This window comes from Pararge aegeria, chromosome 17, assembly GCF_905163445.1.
Source record: "Pararge aegeria chromosome 17, ilParAegt1.1, whole genome shotgun sequence".
In the NCBI taxonomy this organism is placed as follows: Eukaryota; Metazoa; Arthropoda; class Insecta; order Lepidoptera; family Nymphalidae; genus Pararge; species Pararge aegeria.
In genome coordinates this window covers 7,578,839-7,600,645 of record NC_053196.1, presented here as the reverse complement: position 1 = coordinate 7,600,645, position 21,807 = coordinate 7,578,839, and the positions used below count along the sequence as shown (strand labels likewise).

The window sequence follows — 21,807 nt, the reverse complement described above, 5'->3', positions numbered from 1 at the left end:
TTTAGAATCAACACTTAATATTCAAATTAGACGATATCATTATAATAATACAATAATAAAACATTATTCGAGGCACGAGTCGAGCTATAATGTTATAAATTAACACGTGCTTAATAAAATATAATTTATTATCTTAAATCTAATTTAAATTTAAATTCGATTATATTATTTTCAGCCATTATGTTATATTAGATTTCACTGTGATTCTAGAAAAAGCTTTATTTCAGCTTCCAGAGCCGATTTTATATTTGCCTTTGGCCTGCCACGCGTTCATTTACAACTCAATACGATTGAGGAACGAGGAACTGCTGTGTTTTTCCACGTTCTGACATTTGAAAATGTCACGTTAGTTACTACGTAAGCCCTTATAAGTTTAATTGACGACGGTCGATTGGCGCAGTGGGCAGCGACTCTGCTTTCTGGATCCAAGGCCGTGGGTTCGATTCCCACAACTGGAAAATGTTTTTCAGTGTATGGGTGTTTATATGCATATTATAAGTATCTACGTACATTATGCATTAAAATATTCATCAGTCAACTTAGTACCCATAACAGAAGTTACGCTTACTTTGGGGCTGGATAGCGATGTGTGTATTGTTGTAGTATATTAATTTACTTATTTAATTTTAGTCGTAAAACGAACTGACTATATAGGATCAATCCGTTTTCCGTCCGCCTACCCGCTCCTCAGTCAACCATTTTTCTTTTATGCTAATGGTAACCAAGCTAATTCCTGTTTCCATTAGATCTTGATCGGAACAATCATATGACGGATCTCGTAGAATAAATAAAAACAATAACGTGACGTCAGCTTGCTGTTTAGCGTGCAAGCTGTAATTGAAACCTCGTGATGCCAGTAACGTACTAAGTGTTACGTGCAGCATCTAATTTGTGATAAAATGTTTTCTAATGTGTTATATTTCGTGTTGACAGCCGTGCTAATTCTGTTTAGAAATTTTTCATTTTCCCTGACCCTAACGGCATTATTTCGTAACATTATGTTATCTTACAAAATAAATGTCACGCGGTTCTTCACTGCTGTTTTATACTTACAGTAACATGAACTATATAGTGTGTATACCATTGTAAAATTCTACAGTCACATAAATTAGGAAACTATAAGCTTACTGCTTTTTACTTAACTGAATCTTGGATTATTTTTTACATATTGTGGATTTTTATAGACAGGTTCAAATCCGTGTCGAGGTGATTCAACAAAACATTGCATCCTTATCCGGGCTTAAATTCACAGAGATGATTACTTCTAGGGCTACCATCTATAAGTGTTTAATATGTAATGTTTATGGTTCCTTTTGCGTCTTTGGTTGCCAGGAAAAGATCGCTGTGTAGCGATAAGGCCTCCAAATTAAACCCTCTATGTATTTATGTTTCAATTTTTTATTTCTATGGTGTGCATTGAAAGTGTATCAATTCATACTTGGTGCACATAACCCCACTGTAGTTCACTTCAGTGCAAGATTCAATTCAAGGTAGACGTGATTTAAAATGTCCGTCCGTTGCAATACAAACGAATACAGGAGAGTAAAATTCGGTCCTCACATGATGGATCCAAAAACTATTAATTATATTGTGTAAGCATACCTTTATTTTACAATAGAACTCTCGTTTTGTTCATCGTTGGATAAGACGGTTAAAGAATATTACTGTAAAACTATAAGAAAAATATTATAGAATAACAATGGGTACAATAAACGACACAAGCATCCACGACTTTATAATTAAACACAGTGTGTTAATAACTTGCATAATGAAGTCTGTGTTATATGAATAGAAAATACCAATTATCCGTTAATTTACTTAGAATACATTAAACATAATAAATTGTAGAAATCTTGAAGTAAATAAAGACAAGTTTCAAAGTACGGAACAACTCTACCCAAACAATTTGATTGCAACAGATTCACACAGATTTGTCTGGGCTAGAAATGTTAACCGATAATATGCATATAATATCATGCTCATAAATGCTGTTTAGATCTCAGACTTAGTACCGGTAAACATTAAAAACGAGGAAGTAAAATGTAAAATGTGACCACTTTATATGTAATCTACGGAATGTCTAAGGATGCGAACTTTAGACCCACGTTCACGTTGCCTTGTGATTCGACCGGTGAAACCAGAATACATTTTTACAAGTGGTTGTGCGTTACTTCGTCTGCGTACAATTTGTAATACGTACAAATTTCCTATAAGAACCTTAATCCTGTTTTAAAAAAAATATTTTGTGTACTATACAGATTTTAATACCATCAAGTTTCAAATACTTAGGTGTCCTATGAAATAATAATGACGGCCGATTGGTGCAGTGGGCAGCGACCCTGCTCTCTGAGCAAAGGCCGTGGGTTCGATTCCCACAACTGGACGACAATGTTTGTGTGATGAACATGAATGTTTGTCAGTGTCTGGGTGTTTATCTATATATTATAAGTATTTATGTATATTATTCATATAATTATTCATCAGTCATCTTAGTACCCATAACACAAGCTATGCTTACTTTGGGGCTAGTTGGCGATGTGTGTATTGTCGTAGTATATTTATTTATATTTTATATTTATTTATATTTAATCTTCTAACTGTTTCACCACTCCGTTTGGTAATTAGAGAAACTATTTCTTATCCGATATAGACACCCTTAAAGGATTTTAAATAAAATCTTCCTAACATTCAAAATCATGTGCCTCTTATACAGTCTTCTAATCCCCAGTTCTCGCATTTACTCAGCATTAAAGATTGCCTTTAAAATTCTCTACCTGGCAGTGAGAGTCTCGTGAAAATCGGTTCAGCCTATTTGGATATCAGCCAGAAAAAACAAAAATAGTTTTTATTATCTATACGTATATTACATATAAAAAGCTTTTATTTTGATATTATAAACATACACTTCTATTTTGTTAATTTATTGTAATAAACACGTGTTGTTTTCATTATAATTATGTTATCAATTAGCAAAATATATTATCATAACATAGTGGATCACATAAAGAACCGGGGTTTCAAAATGGTTATTTTTAGGATTTCGGACCGAACCGGATATATAGCAACATTATTAGAAACGGTAGAATCTAGTACCAAATCTGTTGCTAGTTGGTCCGTCCATCAGACAGTCTGTGTATCAAGGCCCATCTTTCTCCATTTGATTATTTTAGTTTCCAAGGAAGGAGTCAAATTATTTTAGTTTGATATTTTGTACAACAGAAGTGTTAGCACTGTCATTACTTTGAATGGACCGAAGTTTCTAATTTTAAAATTAGAAATCAATAGTAAAGGTACATCATTTTCTATTAAGAAACAGAGAAGTCAGTTTTCTATTAAGAAACGTTCAAACTAGGAGTTTTGTCCGTGGAACTGTAGATGAAAATAACCTTATGTTGATTTTTTAACAGAATACCTCCTCGAATGCAACAGTGCTATACAAGCATACCATCCTCACAATCTATTAAAAAGTAATATTCAATTTAAATGTAAAAGTATGCCTGATACTTTTACTTTTAAATTGAAGAACAATCCCCCATCAAATCAAAACTACTATCATGAGGTGGCGTAATGGGATAAACAAATTTCTTAAAAGCCGGCAACGCACGTCGGCTGCTGCAGGTGTTCATGGACGGCGGTGATCCCTTAACATCAGGTGACTTAACACGTTTGTGTTTATATAAACTATCGTCGCATCAATTCTATATGGAGGACTAAACGTCAAAAATCATAAATTTTCAGATTAACGTTACTCGAAAGTTAAGGTTGTAAACTTGATAAGCTATACTAGGGGTTCGCTTTAATTTAAGATTCATACGCTCGTAGCTGTTTTCGAGTATCTAAACACTGCAATGAAAAAGTAAAATGGAATTTATCGACCTCAAATACGATCACACTTCTTCAAGAACCATACTAGGAAGAGCTGGCAGGATTAACGACTCTAAATCGAGTAGCATGAGGTCCGGTTTATTATGTCGCCATAGCATTTCGATACTCGAAAACGACCCCACGATTGCAAGCGTACACAATTTATACTAAGAACACTGGTGTTGCAACGTTTTATGTATTTGCATACATAAAAGAAATAACTTTTCTCTTAATTAGGACGTTTTGGTAATAAAGTTGTTGCTGATACGCGGTTTTATTGCTTCAATTGATTTTTATGTGATCAATGATATTAAACATGTATGTAATTGAAACTTTGATTGGATGATAAAAATCTTATTTCGCCTTCAACGCACAAGAGTTTTAATGGAGCAGAGAGGAGTGGAAAATCTATTTTTATACAATTACGTTATGAAATTTAATAAGTAATGTAAAGAGACTTCCTGATCACACTTTTTCGTCGGCATCGTTACACTGCGTTCCGCAGAAATATAGGGAGTACTTTTCACAGTATTTGTGAACAATCCTTCCTATCCCATCCCATATCCTATTAAATTTCGTTAACTTTGGCAGCTAATTTAACCTAACTAACCTAAATTACTAACATGGAATCACACATCAATGTGCTCAGTCGTTAGCAGATTTGACAAAGTTGTTATATTTTTTGCAAAAGCGACGTGAACAGATGCAGATTTTTTTTCAATATTGCCCAACCTGCAGTCTGTTATCCTCATGTTTTGCTTACATAAGGCAGCCTTTTGTCTGTTTTTTGACTACTTCTGTCTGTTTTTTTATTCTTCTTCTGTTTTTTTTTACTCCTAGTGTGCAAATAAAGAGTATAAATAAAAAATAAATGAACGTTAACGAGTCAAATGCCTTTCTGATAAGCAACAATAATATTTTTTTGGCTTGTAGGGTGATGGAAATCGGGCTACTGGAAAAACATTCTCTAAATTATCACCGCTCAGATGTTTTGTGATAATAATATTTTCAAAAGGATCTTTTATGAATATTTATATTATAAGAAATAAAAACCGATAGCATCAATTTAGTACCGCGATAAGGCGAAAGATCGGTATCGCAAGATTGATACAGTTTATTTGCATCTATAAAAGATACTTATGTTGTTTTTTTTAACATCATCTCTTAATATGGTCCCAATGCTACCAACACTGCTTTCTCGTATGACATAGGTTAATAGCTTAAAGATTTCAAGTTCAAGATTCTGTACTGCTTCAATGCTGGTTGGAGGAAGTTCATCACTTTTTAGTGATAATAACCGGGGTCCTGGCTCCTTACTTTGTTGTTATAATTTACTTCAGTAATATTAATTATCGTGACTTCTTTAACCATTTAATAGTACTGTAATATGGGCATAAAATATCAAAGGTAGTGGCGTGAACTTCATACGTGCACAAAAGCACTGCCTACCCCAAATTTTGTATACAACTAGTATATGGAGTGGATTACCCATTTTATGCTATCAACCTTCTTTATGTTTAAATCCCAGCAAACGTTTCTAAGTTATGTGCGTTTCAAGCAATCTCAATATCATTTGCTGCAACGGTGAAGGAAAACATCGCGAGGAAACCTGCATGCCTTAAAGTTTTCCATCATCATCATCAAAGCTCTACAGCCCTGGGTAGACCTTGGCTTGGTTAAGCATGACTCCATTTGAGGCGGTCAGAAGCTGCTTCTATCCAGTTCCGAACTCCCAAAAAGAGGTTGGAAAGTTTTCCATAATGTTCTCAAAGGCGTGTGGAGTCCAGCAAACGGCACTGGGCCAGCGTAAAGACAATACCATGACATGTAGTGGGTTGGTATTGTCATTGGCATGATGGCATTGATATGATGATGAATTGCTTTAGGCTACTGATGCTGCCAGAGAAGAGTGGGGTTAGACAAGCGTGCCAAAACACTTAAATGACAATAACGACCTTCTTGAGACCGCCAATGAGAATATTATGACTGCTTAATGCTTACCTTCAAATCAAGAATAAATAGGCATCTTCTAGTCACCCCATCTTAGGCTGCATCATCACTTACCATGAGGTGTGATTGCAGTCAAGCGCTAGTAGCTAGTATATATTTAAAAAAAAAAACTCTGTGCACGCACAGTGGCGTGTATATTTTTGTCAAAGACAGACAATGACAGAGTGAAAACAAAGTGTGTATGATGTACTTACGCACGTAAGAGAAGAGAAGATATAAATATCCTACCTCTTCTTCTTCTTCAAACCTAACTCTTTGGTGTTAATCTAAAATAATATTTTTACGCATTTTATTTAATTTGAACTGAGTTAAACAACAGACGGCGTTAAATTCTACGAATAAACACCTTAAATAATAATCTATTGCAGACTCTGTTTGTGTTGTATTTGCGCTTTCTAGAAAAACAAAAATAATTAGGTACATCTGATTTTTCGCGCCAAAAGAAGAATCCTATAACACGGTACCCGTTTTTTTGACGAGTGAACGTCCGATAGATATTTGTAGCTTTGTGTCCATATACAAAAAACTAATAGTACCAATACAATTTAACTGTACACAAATCTGTACAGTGTGAAAATAACAGCACAATGATCTGCTTGGGTTCAGAGATTCATGTACAAGAAAATCAGCACGGTTTTCTACCTTCAAGAGTTTTCACGTAATAACGCAAATAATATTAGATAGAGTAGACATTTTTTACGTTATAGGTAAGTATAGAAGCAAAAGAAATTACCCTTACCTGAAAGAAACACTTCAGTAGAAGATAAATTCTATACAGCGAACGCTATTTCAATAACAGTAGGTTAGTATTGCCTCTGTATTGACACAACACACCACTTGCACTTCAAAATCCAACCGTCAACGGCAGAGTTTTCCGTTGTTATCTTTATCGGGTACTGTTTCGACACTGGCGTACACCGGCGGCGTTTTGTCGGTCAAGATCTTTGGATTAGATTCAGGATCAGCGGAGACGAGTGCTCGTGACGCAGACGGGCGGACAATAAATTTATATCGTACAAACGACAAGCGCACCATGTCATATTTACTAGTGTTAACCACTTGAGATATGCGCCAAGTCATGAGCGATAGCGTTACTATTGCCTATGACAATATTCACTAGGTGTTCTAGTGGCAGTATGCCAGTCCATTAAATCTCATAGGGACCATACATTTTATCGGTATAAAAATTATGTTATTTGCTATTCCAGACTATAAACTATCTTTTCGCGCCGCGCACGCTCTGTTGAGCGTGGTCGCCGAACACCTGGACCTTTTCAGTTGCACTTTGAGCAAGTTCACAAAGGCCACTATGAACTGTATCGAACATAGTAGTTACTAAGCTTGTCTGTCGCATTAGGGTTACCTGAAAGATAGATTTAAGTAGTTTTAATAAATTAATAAATACATTTTACTATATTAAATTTCTGGCGTGATTGCGTAACAAATTTCAAATTTTTATGATTAGTATCGATTAGTAATCTTTTACTGCTAATGCTGGGTACAGGCCTCTTATCCTATATGAAAGACCTAGAAGTCGCTCCATTATTCTTTCCTTATTATTCCTTCTAGAATTAGCTCTTGACTGCAACCTGACTTAGTGATAATGCAGTCTATAATGGTCTTACCTGGCCAACTTGCCAATTTTATTGAAACCCGTATTATTAAAATAAAACCAATAATATAGAGAGGTAGGGTTTACGGACCGCACGCTTTTTAAATACGAGTACCTAGGCGCTTTTTGGTCAAATTCTAATTGACACTTATTTTTAGGTAAACGTGGCTGAATGGTTAACATATATTTAAAGGCATGATATTTTACGACAGTATACAGGTCGCCATCTAGCCCCAATGTAAGCGTAGCTTCTGTTGTGGGTACTAAGATAACTGATGAATATTTAGGAATAATATATATAAATTTCTACTTATAATATACTTGCTTTAGCTAGGCATGTTTAGCTTTATATGAGTGGAATTTGTTTGCTAGTATTTAGTTATTATAAAAAAATAGTTGTTGAATATTCAATGGTGCTATATTCAAAGGGTAAATTTTTAGCAGGGTTAACATTATTGTTAAACGCACACGTCAGTGGTAACACGTAATCTTCCATCACTTGCGCCAAGATCAATCTAGCACATGCATCACGGAGTAGCCCGTACTTATCAATGTGTTTGCGCTGGCGAGCATTGGCGAGGCCGCATAACATATTTTGTGACAACTACCGGTAACGTACCGGTAGGTAACGTTCTTACAATCATTGAAAAGCAAAAAGGCCGCTAATGATAAAAATATCTGGTCAAATGTGGTTCCTTCTGGATTTGACGTTCTATAAAAATAAACTATTAAGACAGATAAAATAAAAATGGAGTACTTACATTATAAATTTACAACTTGAAGCATATTGTGCTTAATAAACAATAATAAACTATGAAATTTAAAAACATAAATCAACTTTCAAACACTGCCATCTGGTGACGAGTAGCAGTACTACGACATAAACCGTTATGTTTTAAATTTTTGTGTTATCCATAGAGGGCGTTCTTGACATGCATAAAATAATTTAATATTGTGTGAAATTTCAATCATATGCAATTAATGAAATCCAATCTACATTGTTATTTGAGGTAGCAAAGCAATCAATTCAATGAAGATGTAGATACCTATTTATTTAAAAGGGAAAATCATTAACGCCGTTAAGATAACTCTTGACTTCGAAGGTTAAATGGCTATTTTTAGAACAGAATTTAATAACAAACGGTAATTATGTACCTACCTATTACGTGACACGCAATAATGCCACAAGACTTAAACATGGATTAGATCCCTCTTTACAAAAACACCTAGAAACTTCCCTTTCTGAGTGAGTTACCTATTCAATTCTAGAAATTTTCCTCTCTGAGTTAGTTACCTATTCAAAGACTACGAGAACCACTCAAGAATAAACGGATCATTTTATTATATTATTGTCATCGGCGTGACCTGCGGATTGCATCATATGCATAACATGACTGCTTGAGTACCTATCTGTTTTTTTAGGAATCTCACCTGATAATGCACTCTAAGGTTGTAGCGAGCGAACCTGTTAGGTTTATGGCAGTCGTATTTAACCAACCGCTAATTAGTTTATACACGACAGTCCTAGAGCGCTAAATCGTTTATAGGAAGGGTGGTAATTAACACGGCTAAACCCTAACCTGACCAGGGAAAAATCGGAATTGATAAATTCCCAAACTGCCCGGGCGGGGTTTAAACCTGAGATATTGGATATGGCTATAAACGGTCATTATCGTAACTTGTATGCCTTTCTAATATAGTTACATATTTATTACCATTGCATTGGCTTTCCTTGGTCCATGGAGTCTAAATGCAACAAAAAATCTACACCGCGGGTGTTTGCTCTTTCTGGAGTCAGAAGGGGTGGCTCATTTTTTACGCGAAGAATCAGCCTGACTTTTGAATAGGGTAATGCAGCCAGCATTCTTAGCAAACACGCGGGCATGACTTATACAGTTATAAGTTTAGTTACATGTTTCATTGTTAGATAAAAAAAATAATCAATATAATTTTGAATGGCAACACTTTTATAATAGTTCAGATTACTAGCCGTTGCCCGCGAACAAAAAAACAAACAAATGTCCGCGTTTGATTTCTTTATATATTTATTTGAATATCATGTTTAAAAAACACCTTCGCATTTAATACATTACTTTGGAAGCAATTTGATTACCATAAAATTTGTTATAGTGAGTCGATTTAAAAAACCATTTTTTTTTTAGAACTTGTTTTGTTTTTTTGGAAATATATTAAAAGAAAAATTCCTTCATACACAAATATTGCATAACTTTAACCTTTAACACAGCGCACGCCAACGGAAACTCTCGAAAGGATGTTATAAAGCCTATATAATTCTACGATAAATAAATCAATTCAAACTAGTAGTTCTTGATCTAAGCGCGTTCAACCAAACTCATTCTTCAGCTTTGTATTAGAATAGATTATAAAGTAGTACAGATAGATCTTCCATCGATAGGGGATTGACTATATACAAGCGAATGGTAACAAAACATGAAGTAGGTACTTTACCTATTGAATACATTTTGCTAACTGAGACCTTTATTTAGCACGACATATCCTAGACCTTTTGAACTAAGATATTGTTAAGTGGGTACTTACATTTAAAATGAGCATAGATGACTAGTTCTAACCTTGGCTTTGCCTGCAAATTCTATCCGCATGTATTGTATCCCTACATACCTAATCTCTCTCATGCTGTGATAGTATGGGTAGTACTAGGAGTACGACTCCAACTTCTAACTTTTGTAAGTAAGAAGTTCTATTATTATGGATTGCTTGCGTTCTAAGCAATTATAATATCACTTGCTTCAACGGTGAAGGAAAGCATCGTGAGGAAACCTGCATGCCTGAGAGTCCTCCGTAATGTTCTCAAAGGTATGTGGAGTCCACCAATTCGCACTGGGCCAGCGTGGTGGACTACGGCCTTACCCCTTTTTATTTTGAAAGGAGCGGTCGGTAACGGGTTAGCTGATGGGTGTTTGAAAACATTGGATATTACTTCAACGGCCGATTGGCGCAGTGGGCAGCGACCCTGCTTTCCGAGTCCAAGGCCGTGGGTTCGATTTCCACAACTGGAAAATGTTTTTCAGTGTCTGAGTGTTTTTCTATATTTTATAAGTATTTATGTATATTGTTCATTTGATTATTCGTCAGTCATCTTAGTACCCATAACATAAGCTATGCTTACTTTGGGGCTATATGGCGGTGTGTGTATTGTCGTAGTATATTTATATTTATTTACATAACTATAATATAAGTGATTGAAGTATATCGAAACTAGAGGCAAATCAACATGTCAAATCTTTGTTATTTATTTTCAAGATAAAGTTTTGGAATCATTATAAAAAAAACCTTATGGAAAAGGTATAAAACAAACCAATACGAAACTTAAAGACACGCGTGTCATTGTGAGCAATCACAATCTACTGAATTAGCACCATCATCGGGCTTTGCCGCTGTAAGTATTATTTCGAGCTTATAAATGCCGGTGAGTCTTTGCTTGTTCGTTATCATCCCATAAATGGACAAGAAGCTGTCCCTGTGGGATAAACAAGGCTAAATAATATTGGATAGAAGGAGGCGTTACTTTGCGGAAATCCATGATAATTATTATTATGAAAATTAAGCTTAATTTGCTATACGCCGCGAAAAGCAGGAGAAGGTGTAATTTATAATTTCTTGAATCCTTATTCTCCACACCAAACAGATCTTCGGCAATGAACCCTCTACGTACGTTTCGCTCTGAAACCGGAGCATTCTCAGTAGATGGTTGACTTTATAATGAATACTAGTTAATTGGTGCTTAATTTTCATAATATATCAAGGCTAAATAAGCTAAATTGATCCTAAAATATTGTATGCCCGGATACATGCTGGCCCGGCCAAATCTAAAACTATAACAACGCGGAAAAAGTCGCAAGCAATAGACAGTAAATGATATAAACACAATCTGAATGTCTAAAATAACGAAAAAGGGAGGTTTTAAAAATCTGCCTTTTTCGCATGTCCGCTAACATGCCTACATAAAGGTCAAACGGTCTCTTTGTATAAATTACACTGATAGAGGTTTATAAATAAATGCATGTAGCACTAGAGTGACCTAATATTTCCGCGATATATTTTTAGTTCAGATAACTCACCGTGCCCTCGTAATCACTGGTTATTGCCAATATCAATCAAGTTATTTATCCCACAATAAAATATAATAACGCGGTATAAATACAGAGTAGTTTAAAAAGGCGTCCTACGACCTTTTAAACTAGTCTGTATTTATTTATTTGTGAACAATAACATAACTTAACCGCTAATGAATGAAACGATGATCACTGTAAAAGTATGAAACTGCGTAAAAGGCATCACGCCCACCTCCAAAACATAAAATTTACACTATAACAGCCTAAGCCTAGCTTAAAGACCAGGGTTTGCTCATAACCACCACAATGGGCAGACGGGTCGGTGATCGCAGTAGACGGTAGGAGTAGCACAGGCCACAGAGCACGCCGCTGCCCGTTCTCAGTTTTATTCCCTTAGTCGCCTCGTACGACACCTCGTCTGCGCAGCGTGGTGATTATAGGCAATTCCTCCTGTCGGAATAGGCCTTTTGGGAAGCAGCTGTCTGATATATAGGCTGTCTGATATTGATGTAAAAGAATAAAGGAATATATTGATGTTATGTATATATATATGTCATTGATATATGTTATATATACTATTTTAAATTATACCGTACGAATTTGTTTAGTTTCATTGTATTTTTAAAGCAGAAAAAACATTTTTGTCGACCTCCCTAGCGTAACGGTGAGCGCTGTGAATTTAAGTAGGAGGTACCGGGTTCGATTCCCGGCAGGGGCAGTTTGGGAATTTATAATTTCTGAATTTTCTCTGGTCTGGTCTCGTAGGTGGCCTCAGCCGTGGCTACCGACAAAGACGTGCCGTTAAGCGATTTAGTGTTCCGGTGCGATGTCGCGTAGAAACCGATTAAGGTTATGACTCACCTACTACATACTACCATACTCCCTAATAGGTTGGCCCGCTACCGTCTTAGACTGCATCATCACTTACCACCAGGTGAAATTGAAGTCAAGGGCTAATTTGTAGTGGAATAAAAACAAAAAAAAATCAATATCGTATATTTTTAACTGCCTCGTCTAGTGGTGAGCAAGTTCAACTACAGAGCAGGAGCTTCTAGGTCGGGCTTAAAATTGTTGGGTATAGTGTTTTTTCTGTAAGAAAACATTGTAGTTATAGGCGGCGTCAACCCTTGGAGTGCACGTTAATCCTTATTTCCGGGTTATTATCACTAACTTGTGATAATAGTCTTTGGAGCCCACAAACCCGCATTGGAGCAGTGTGGTGAGGCTATGCTCTAAAAACCGTGAGGGGACGCGAGGGCCCCGAATTGGCACATAGTAGGCTGCGGATGATGATACTTTTTACGAAGTATCGTATGTATCTACGAAGTTCGTACGTTAAGTTCAAAAGGGGCGTTGAAAAGTCGATCGGCAGACTGTTTCGGAACAAGATTCGGCCGAACCGGTTATACAGGAGCGGTGCGTTGCTCTGGTACTGATAAGGTAACACTTTAACATATGCGAGATGCACGATGACTCGTGTCGTTGATATTAACATTATACCTGCCTTCCTCGTGCCGTAATTAATGACTTTCAAATTTATTCAACCAGATTCAATATAGTATGATTAAATACATTTATTGACGAAAAATAATATAAAATAAATATACTACGACAATACATACATCGCCATCTAGTCCCAAAGTAAGCGTAGCTTGTGTTATGGGTACTACTCGTAAGATAACTGATGAATATTTTTTTATAAATAGTGTACATAAATACTTATAATATATAGATAAACACCCAGACACTGGAAAACATTCGTGTTCATCACACAAATATTGTCCAGTTGTGGGAATCGGACCCACGGCCTTGGACTCAGAAAGCAGGGTCGGCCAGGGTGGCCAGCACTGCGCCAATCGGCCGTAAAAAAATGTCTCACTAAGTTTATTTGAGCTTGTATTAGGTACTAAAAAAAACAAATTGCCGCGGAAATGGTTTAAAAGCTCACCAAATATCGAATAAAAAGCAAGTAAATACCTAACAAATGATTACTTTTACATACTGTTTTTTTTAATACGTTCTTTAACATTAAAACCCCATTTCCAGCTCACTGCTAGGCATGTTCCTTCTCTCAGAGTGAGATTGGTTTAGACTAAAGTCCACCACGCTGACCAAGTGCGGATTGTTAGATTTTTTTTTTATGTTTATAGACGAGCGCTTGACTGCAATCACACCTGATTGTAAGCGATGATGCAGCCTAAGGTGGAGCGCGCTTGCCTAGAAGATGCCTATTCACTCTTTATTTGAAGCTACTCATATTGTACGCACTGAGGAAAATGGAAGCTGGAAGGGCATTCCAGATCCTAGCTGTGCGGATCAGAAACGAAGATGCGAAGCGTTTCGTACGCGTCCGCGGTATATCGATGCCTTTGAGAAACTCAGGCGTGCAGGTTTCCTCAAAATGTTTTCTTTCACCGTAAATCAAGTTAAATTGCATAAATAAATGGAAACATTGTGTACATGTTAAGATAAGTTAGAAAAATATAATATTGAGAGATAATTGGATAAGAGATAATTGGATTCGCTCTCGCTCATAAAAAAGTTCCAATAGAACTTCACTCACTAGTGAGTTCGGTTGACCATTAATAATTTTCAGCATTATCACACTCTAAATCAGTTATCTAAATGATTGACAGAAGTAACAGAGAAGCCAGCGAATCAGCAAACAAAAAAATTAAAATGATTTTCAACTGGTTCAACATATTATATAGTTGGATATATTTACCTAATTACTACTAAGTATTCTATTTCAATTTATTTGCATTTCACATTACATCACTCATACATTGTTCATAATAATATCACAATAATCATTTATTCTTTTTCCTTTTTTTTGTTTTATTCTTAACAATGCTTAAAAATTAAATAAAAAACAATTTCGTAGTGAAAAAACAATAACTACAACTACACATGTTCGTGAAGATATCCGCGATCGACGGCTTAACGTGCGATCAGAGACACCGTGGACTTTGTTCCAGAGTCTGGGCTGGTAGGTGCCTACCTATTAACATTTCTGGAATTTCTTCATAGAAAACAAACTAGATATCTAACAAAGTGAAAGTCAAAGTCAACTATTTCTTTATTCAAATAGGCACATAGATGGCACTATTTACGCGTCGTTTATGTACAAAATGTGAACATAGTAGTGAGTAGTGATGGCGATAACTACATTCGTAAACTTTAAACTAAAGCTACGTGGGTTCCAAACGCGTCCTGGTCTAAGAAGAAGCCCACAACAAACTTAGCCGGGTGTTATTTTTGTTAACACCATCGCACATTGTCATTTGAAAATATTTTAACAGATTTTACAGTTTCTTTTTAACAGTTTTTTGTTTGAAATCGAACTGCAAACTTCTAGACCATCATGGATGTCACTGTAATTAATAGGTATGTAGCTCTAATAGTGCTTCAATTCTTTTATTGATTCTATAAGCTAGTTAGTACACCTACGTACTAGCTTTTAATTCGCAGAGAGGGGCATGGATGTGTTATGATTAGGTATTACATTTAATGAAAATGTTTTCTATTGGTCGCCGAGCGGATATGTGAAACAGACCACATCGTACGAGTTCGGAAACACGTTGGTGTCATATTATGTAGGCATGAATACACAATGCACCTCCATACCTATAGGTTTTGTTGCATTACTGGGTCAAAGAGAACAAACGTACGTATAGTAACTCAACTTGCCTAGATATTTAATTTTTTTTCCTCATATTTTATTATTCACGTTCCGTACTAAATTAATAAATCAATGCCACTTGCGATTATAAGGAGGGATATAGGGAAAAATTATGACAAGAATGATATGACTACTTTTTTATAAATCGTTAACGGGATGGTGGGTCTCGTATAGGATAAATACTCTCCCTTCCTTTACCAAAATTAATAAAGAATGAAGTTTGGCATGATATGATATGATGATGAAGTTCGATTTTATCATCATCATATCACCCCATTACCGGGCCACTACAGGGCATGGGTCTCCCACAATCTGTAGGGGTTAGGACCGTAGTCCACCACGCTGGCCCAGTGCGAATTGGCGGACTCCACACACCTTTGGGAACATTATAGAGAACTCTATGCACGTTCCCTCACGATGTTTTCCTTCACCGTTGAAGCAAGTGATATTTTAATTGCTTTAAACGCACATAACTTAGGAAAGGTAGAGTTTTGTAAGTTGTAGTTAGAGTAAAGTTTGTAGAGTTTCAGTTTGAGTGTGAGAGGCGCGATCCCCAGATCGAACTCGCGCCTCTCTATTTTTCACTTTCTTTGTTCTTCTAAATGAGTTTTGATATCGAATAACACTTTTTTTAATACTTACGAACAGTGGCGTGCATTTCATACATTCGTAAAAGCACTGCCTACCCTCATTGTTTTAATTTTACTCTTATAGTAGAAGGACTTTTCCATTTTATGCCGTCTTCCTGATTTATGCTTGCCTACCCTCATTATATACACGCCATTGCTTACAAGAAGGAATGTCTTATTCTGACATTATAGTAATATTGGAACTTTAACCTCCGGTTTCCAATTTTCGTCGACTGTAAAAACGTCGAGTGTTTACACTTTAAACCCAGTTTTACGGGCGAAAAAATATTTTAAGTGCTACTTTATCACCGACGTTTATGCGAATTTCATGAAGCTTTGGACATAAAATTCCTAAAAATACCGTATTTTTAGCGCCTTTGTTTGGTTTGGGAACGATGGAATGAAGGAAGATCGCTTGACCCCAGATGTATTACGTGCTGGCCACGGGGTTAATAGCGCGATGTGAATAAACGTGGGCAGCCGTGTCGCAAATCGCTTCGCCGCTCGCCGTTGCTTTCTATAATATTTCCATATATTTGTAAAACTCATTAGTTCATTATTAATTTTTATACCCTTTATTTGTACACCACTATAAGTTTAAGAAACAAATGAAGAATAAAAAAAGACAGAAGTAGAATACAAAACCGCCGCGCCACTTAGCAGAAATCTTAGAAGAGATCATGCCAGTTGCGCCGCGTGACAGTTACCAAAGCTACCCTCATCCCAGACCCATCAAGAAATACCTCGCCGATTTAAAAAAAAAATAGTTATTTAGTAAATTTATTCTAGTAAAACTAAGCTCATTACCGACCCACTACAGGATGAAAGACGTGTGAAGTCCACCAATCTGCACTTGGCGTGATGGTGTACGGCCTAAACCGTACTGATTCTATAAAAATAAACCCGTGCCCATAGTTACCCAGTAAAGATAATTGATAATGATAATATAACTACACGTACTGAATTTTTATTTAGGTATATACAATATATTTGTTAACAGACAAATGTAGGTAATTTATAGACATCGTCAGTTAGGTAAATTGCTCAAATGTTATCACTTTTACTGGCGCCTCCACTTTTAAGTATAAATATATCTCGAGTGACCTTCAATTTTGTTATGACTAGTACCAATGAGGAGAAAACAAACCTAGGCTAATGATTTAAACCCCCAGGGAATACCAAATCCGTGTCCAAAATGGACGCCTTATAAAATTTTATCAATCGTCCCAAATTGATGCTAGTTTTAACTATTTTTTACTCTAGTTTCAAAGCTAAGACAATGTATGTGTATCTATTTAATATATAGAAACACTACACCAGGCAAAGAAATATCACCAAGATAACAAATCTTCATGCTAACAGGGTCGCCCAGCTTTACTGCCCAACATCTTTATTGACCACAATCAGTCTTACAGCACCATATAAATAATGAGAAAAAAAATAATAATAAGCACGTTAATAATAGTGGTCAATGGGTCAACTCATCAGCTCTGGGTTGCAGCATCATGGAAGTTGTATACTGTATATAACTATGTATGTCATTTGAATGAAAGATGCAGCGTTGCGATATCATAAAGTCTATAAACGGAGTGACGTTCATGATCTTATTGTGAGTGATCTATTTCGGGACACAATATCTCTAGAGTGCATATGGCTCGAACTTGTAATAAATATATGACTGCTTCTCTTAATATATTTTCGATTGACACACACATGAAATATCACGCACGGTGTAATGTTGAGATCATGACCCATTGCCGACCTATTTATTTACTTATTATTACCTATTTATTTTTTAACGAGAAGGATTTAGTTAGTCGTTAGCCATAGTCCACCACGCCGGCTAAGTGCGGATTGGTGGACTTCACACGCCCTTGAGAATATTGAACTCAGGCCAAGTAATCTGCAACTTCACGATGGTTTTTTTCACCGTAAAAGCAAGTTTTCACTTATTGCTTAAAACTTAAAACTAACTAACTCCCGAAAAATTTGAGATGCATGAAGGATATCGTACTCAGTCTAACCGAAAGGAAAGCCGAAGTCGTACGTACTGGGCTAAATCTCGTGCAAGTAGAATGCCCCAGTCAGTAACTTGTTCAAATAGTTGCGCTTGCACCAGTCTGTTTTGCAAGTAGCTTGTACAAGTAATATTTGTTATATATGAGCGGACGATATGTTAACGGTGCAAGACTTAGATCCGTGAGTGACTTGTTAGTGGGAACACCTGCGATGAAAGTCTTTGGATATCGCTTGCAACGGATTGCTAAACGATGCCTCGAAAAGCCTTGTGTATCAATAAATGATGATCATTTTACCTCGTGTAAGGTAAAATGATTAAACAAGAAAATATTTCATTTAATGTTATAATGATAGAACACACAAAGTTATATTTAACCACACTGATGAAATAAACATGATACGGAGCTATTTTTAAACGTGTGCAAGCATTAACGCTATACTTAATGTAACGTCACGAATAATTCATTACATAAATACAATTGTTAGAATAGCTTATTGTTCGTGTTCTATTAAATTTTATACTTAAATAATATTACTTCTATAATTACAGTTTTTACCCTTATGACACGTTTTCTTATAACAATAACAGACTAGCTAGTTGCTAAAAGGATCATGATTCAAGAAATTTAGGCGTAACGGCCATAAACTCAGAGTTTTTGTTTTACTTGCTTGCCATCTAATTTATTTATTTATTTTATTTATTCACTTCACTGCACAACCAACAAAACGGTTTACAGTAGGCGGGCTTAATGCTAAATCATTTTCTACCTGCTAACCTTCGGGCGTGCGTGAAAAACGAATGAGGGTGTGGCCAAAAGTTTTAGGAAGCAAAAAATAATAAGAAAAATATATAAGTACATGAAAAAAACATGAAAAAATTTATATTAATAAGATATTATAAAATTAATAAATATATATATAAAACAGATAAGGAAATCTTGGAAACAAGAGTGCTTACGCCGCGGAGAAGGGTGCCACTCAAACCTTTTTAACTATTCCAGATTCCATTTAGATACTCTAGTCTCTTAAACGACGGTTTTACACAATAACATAACTAAATACATGGTAACAAATATCTATCCAATTTCGATGAATTCCATTTGCCGGGATTTTAGAAAGGGATCGTTAAAAATGCCTTCCCCAAGTCTGGCAACTATCCCGTGCATCGGAAAGCACGTTAAGCTATTGGTACTGGTTTTTTTTACTAACTTGTGATCGTCGTTATAATAGTCTTTAAAGCCTACCGCATTGGAGAGCGTTGTAGATCTATGCTCTAATCCGTGTCACCTATGAAACAGATGACTATGTAATTTCCTGTGCGTGCGAGGCGACTAAGGGAAAATAACGGTGAGAGAGGGCAGCAGCGTCCTCTGTGGCAATACTAACATCTACCCATCTCCCCGGCGTGGTGATTATGGACAAACTCTCTCGTGAGGTGAGGCCTTTAGTGTATCTATAGACAATAGGCTATAACAGCTGCTGTTGCTCACTAATAAGTATGCACAGGGTATGCACTAAGGGGACAGATGATATAAAGTATAAAAAATCGCCAGTACGGGTTATAACATAAGGATAGGCATTGTAAGAGTTATAAAAATCCTACCCTAAAGTTATGTATACTTGTACTGGAGATTTTCCTCAATTTATATCGTCTGAATACCCTGTGCATATATATTTTTCTTTGTTTAATGGGTTTACTCCCATTAAAACAAGATACCCTACTTCTTGGGGAAGAAATTATGTTAAGTACAAGATTGGCACTTAATAGTAAGGCTTTTCGATTATGACTGCCAAACTTCAACATAAAGAAGATGGCACCCGATGATGATAATGTATAGCCATGCACGCCATTGTAAGTTCTGATATCAATATGGTTTTCGAAACCACGTAAACTTAACAAACAATCGTCGCTATTAAGATGCCGCTAAAATTGGGTAATTTAATTCTATATTACCTAGTATAGGCCGAACGAGATTTTACAGTTCCTGAGAAATGGGCAACAATTAAGTACATATCTACGTTCTCATTCACACATTCCGTAGATTAATTTATAAAAATCCAGGTTATTATTTGGTAAACAAGAATATAAAGCTATTTAAATAGTAGATATTTTAAGAATTTAGGTTATATAGCTATTAAATAAAGATACCAAAATGCAAAAATGTGACAATGGAATGTTAAGAAATTGGAGAAATGCCGAAAAGCGAGGCAATCTAATAACTTAGGTTAATAAAGATTTGCGGTAGGCTCTTAACCTACATTTTAAATTAAATTTGCACTTTTATTTATAAAATGATTAAAATTAATTGATTGTCAGGTGCAATAAAACTAGAATTCAATTCAGAATTAGATAATCTACATAACAAATTAGATAGTAGTTAGGTATTTATGTTGATGCGAGAAACTGGATTAAACGCCTTAGCGTATTCATAAAGGTCATGAGTTTTATAATAATATCTAGAATATGCTAGCCAACTATCTAGATTACGCTGTGCTACCACGTCGAAAAGGAGATTAACACACATCTAGGTAACAAAAAAGATAAGGCGTACAGACACTGAATGTTGACAATTGACACTGCTAATACGAACTGTGATACTATGATAGATATGTAATACGCGTTGGCACTGTTAGAGGTAGGTACTGCGATGAGTGAGCCTAAGAGAAGTCCGCACCAAGGCAATCAACCTGTGTGAAATACCTGCACCAGTGGTAGGCACAGGCACATTGCCCGTAAATATAACGTGACCACAGAATTAAGAACATAAATAAACCCTACCGACTAATATTGAAGCATGAAAAACCACTCTACTGTAGACATTGGCGTGCACGGGGTTTTTGACCAGGGTATGCATAAGGAAGGAAAATGGCATAAAATGAAAAAATCCTTCCCCTTTATGAGTAATACCAAAATTTTTAGGGTATGCAGTGCTTTTGCGCATGTATGAAGTGCACGCCACTGACTGTAGAGGAGTTTCTCGAACAAACGGTTAGTCACTTCATACCATTTAGCAGTCGAAAATTTTACCTCTTTAAGTTCTAAACGTTAAAAAAAATGGAAAACATTCAGCGGGTGTGTTCATAATTCTGTGGACATACATAATTATTGAAGTTGGGCGAAGTGGTAGTCCTAAAGTTTACTTTCCTGAACCTATGTTGGCCCATTTATCAATTTGTTCGGATACTCGATTTAGATAATAAGTACAAAGGTTATTATTGAAACCTTCGGAGACGGTCTAACAATGCTTCAGGGATAAAAAGTATCCTCCAGAAACCGAGCTATCTCTGGATCTATTTTCATCAAGATTGGCTTGCATTTTCGATGCAGTTATGCTAACCTTACCATAGCTGCTAAAACATTTAAATTTTGCACCCATCTTACAATTTTTATGCAGCGCGTCTGTCTACACACTTAGTGGGTTTATGTATAGGAGAGAGCAAAGTTCTATGTAATCATAGTATTCATAATGTTTTGATACAAAGTAACAAGTAATTGGTAGCAATGTAATAAACGTCTACCATCATAAACCATTATTCTATAATAAGCAACATTGAAGATAAAGCGACGGACGTGTGAATAATCTCGTGTAACTATTTCCATCCTGCCCGTTCTATATTTAGATGACATGGTGTAAATATAACCAACCAGTTTAGTTTTGAACCAGTTATCGTATTGACCATCCCTGAGCGGTTTATTTTTAGATTCGGTTAGTCATATGACCATTTAAGTGCACAAAGCAATGGGAGTTATTCGATGCTCGAAGAAGCAAAATACTTTAATAGGTGATGAACTGACCGCGATGTATATCACCGCAAAAGTATTTTCATAAGTTATTAAATCAGATATGGGGAGATCCTAAAAGAAACCAGAGTTAAACAACTCAACGAGTCACGAAG

The 21,807-nt window shown here is 35.9% G+C and overlaps 1 protein-coding gene across 2 annotated transcripts in view; it reads right to left on the bottom strand.

Moving 5' to 3' along the window:
* LOC120631169 (cGMP-dependent protein kinase, isozyme 2 forms cD4/T1/T3A/T3B) overlaps positions 1 to 21,807 on the bottom strand; it is a 205,347-nt gene that overhangs the window by 162,172 nt on the left and 21,368 nt on the right. Inside the window, exon 2 of one of the 2 annotated variants that reach the window (XM_039900630.1) lies at positions 6,614 to 7,237. The exons of the other annotated variant lie outside the window; for it this stretch is intronic. The gene's annotated coding sequence lies outside the window, so the exon portion shown is untranslated. The remainder of the gene's footprint in view (positions 1 to 6,613; positions 7,238 to 21,807) is intronic. 2 annotated transcript variants of the gene reach the window in all.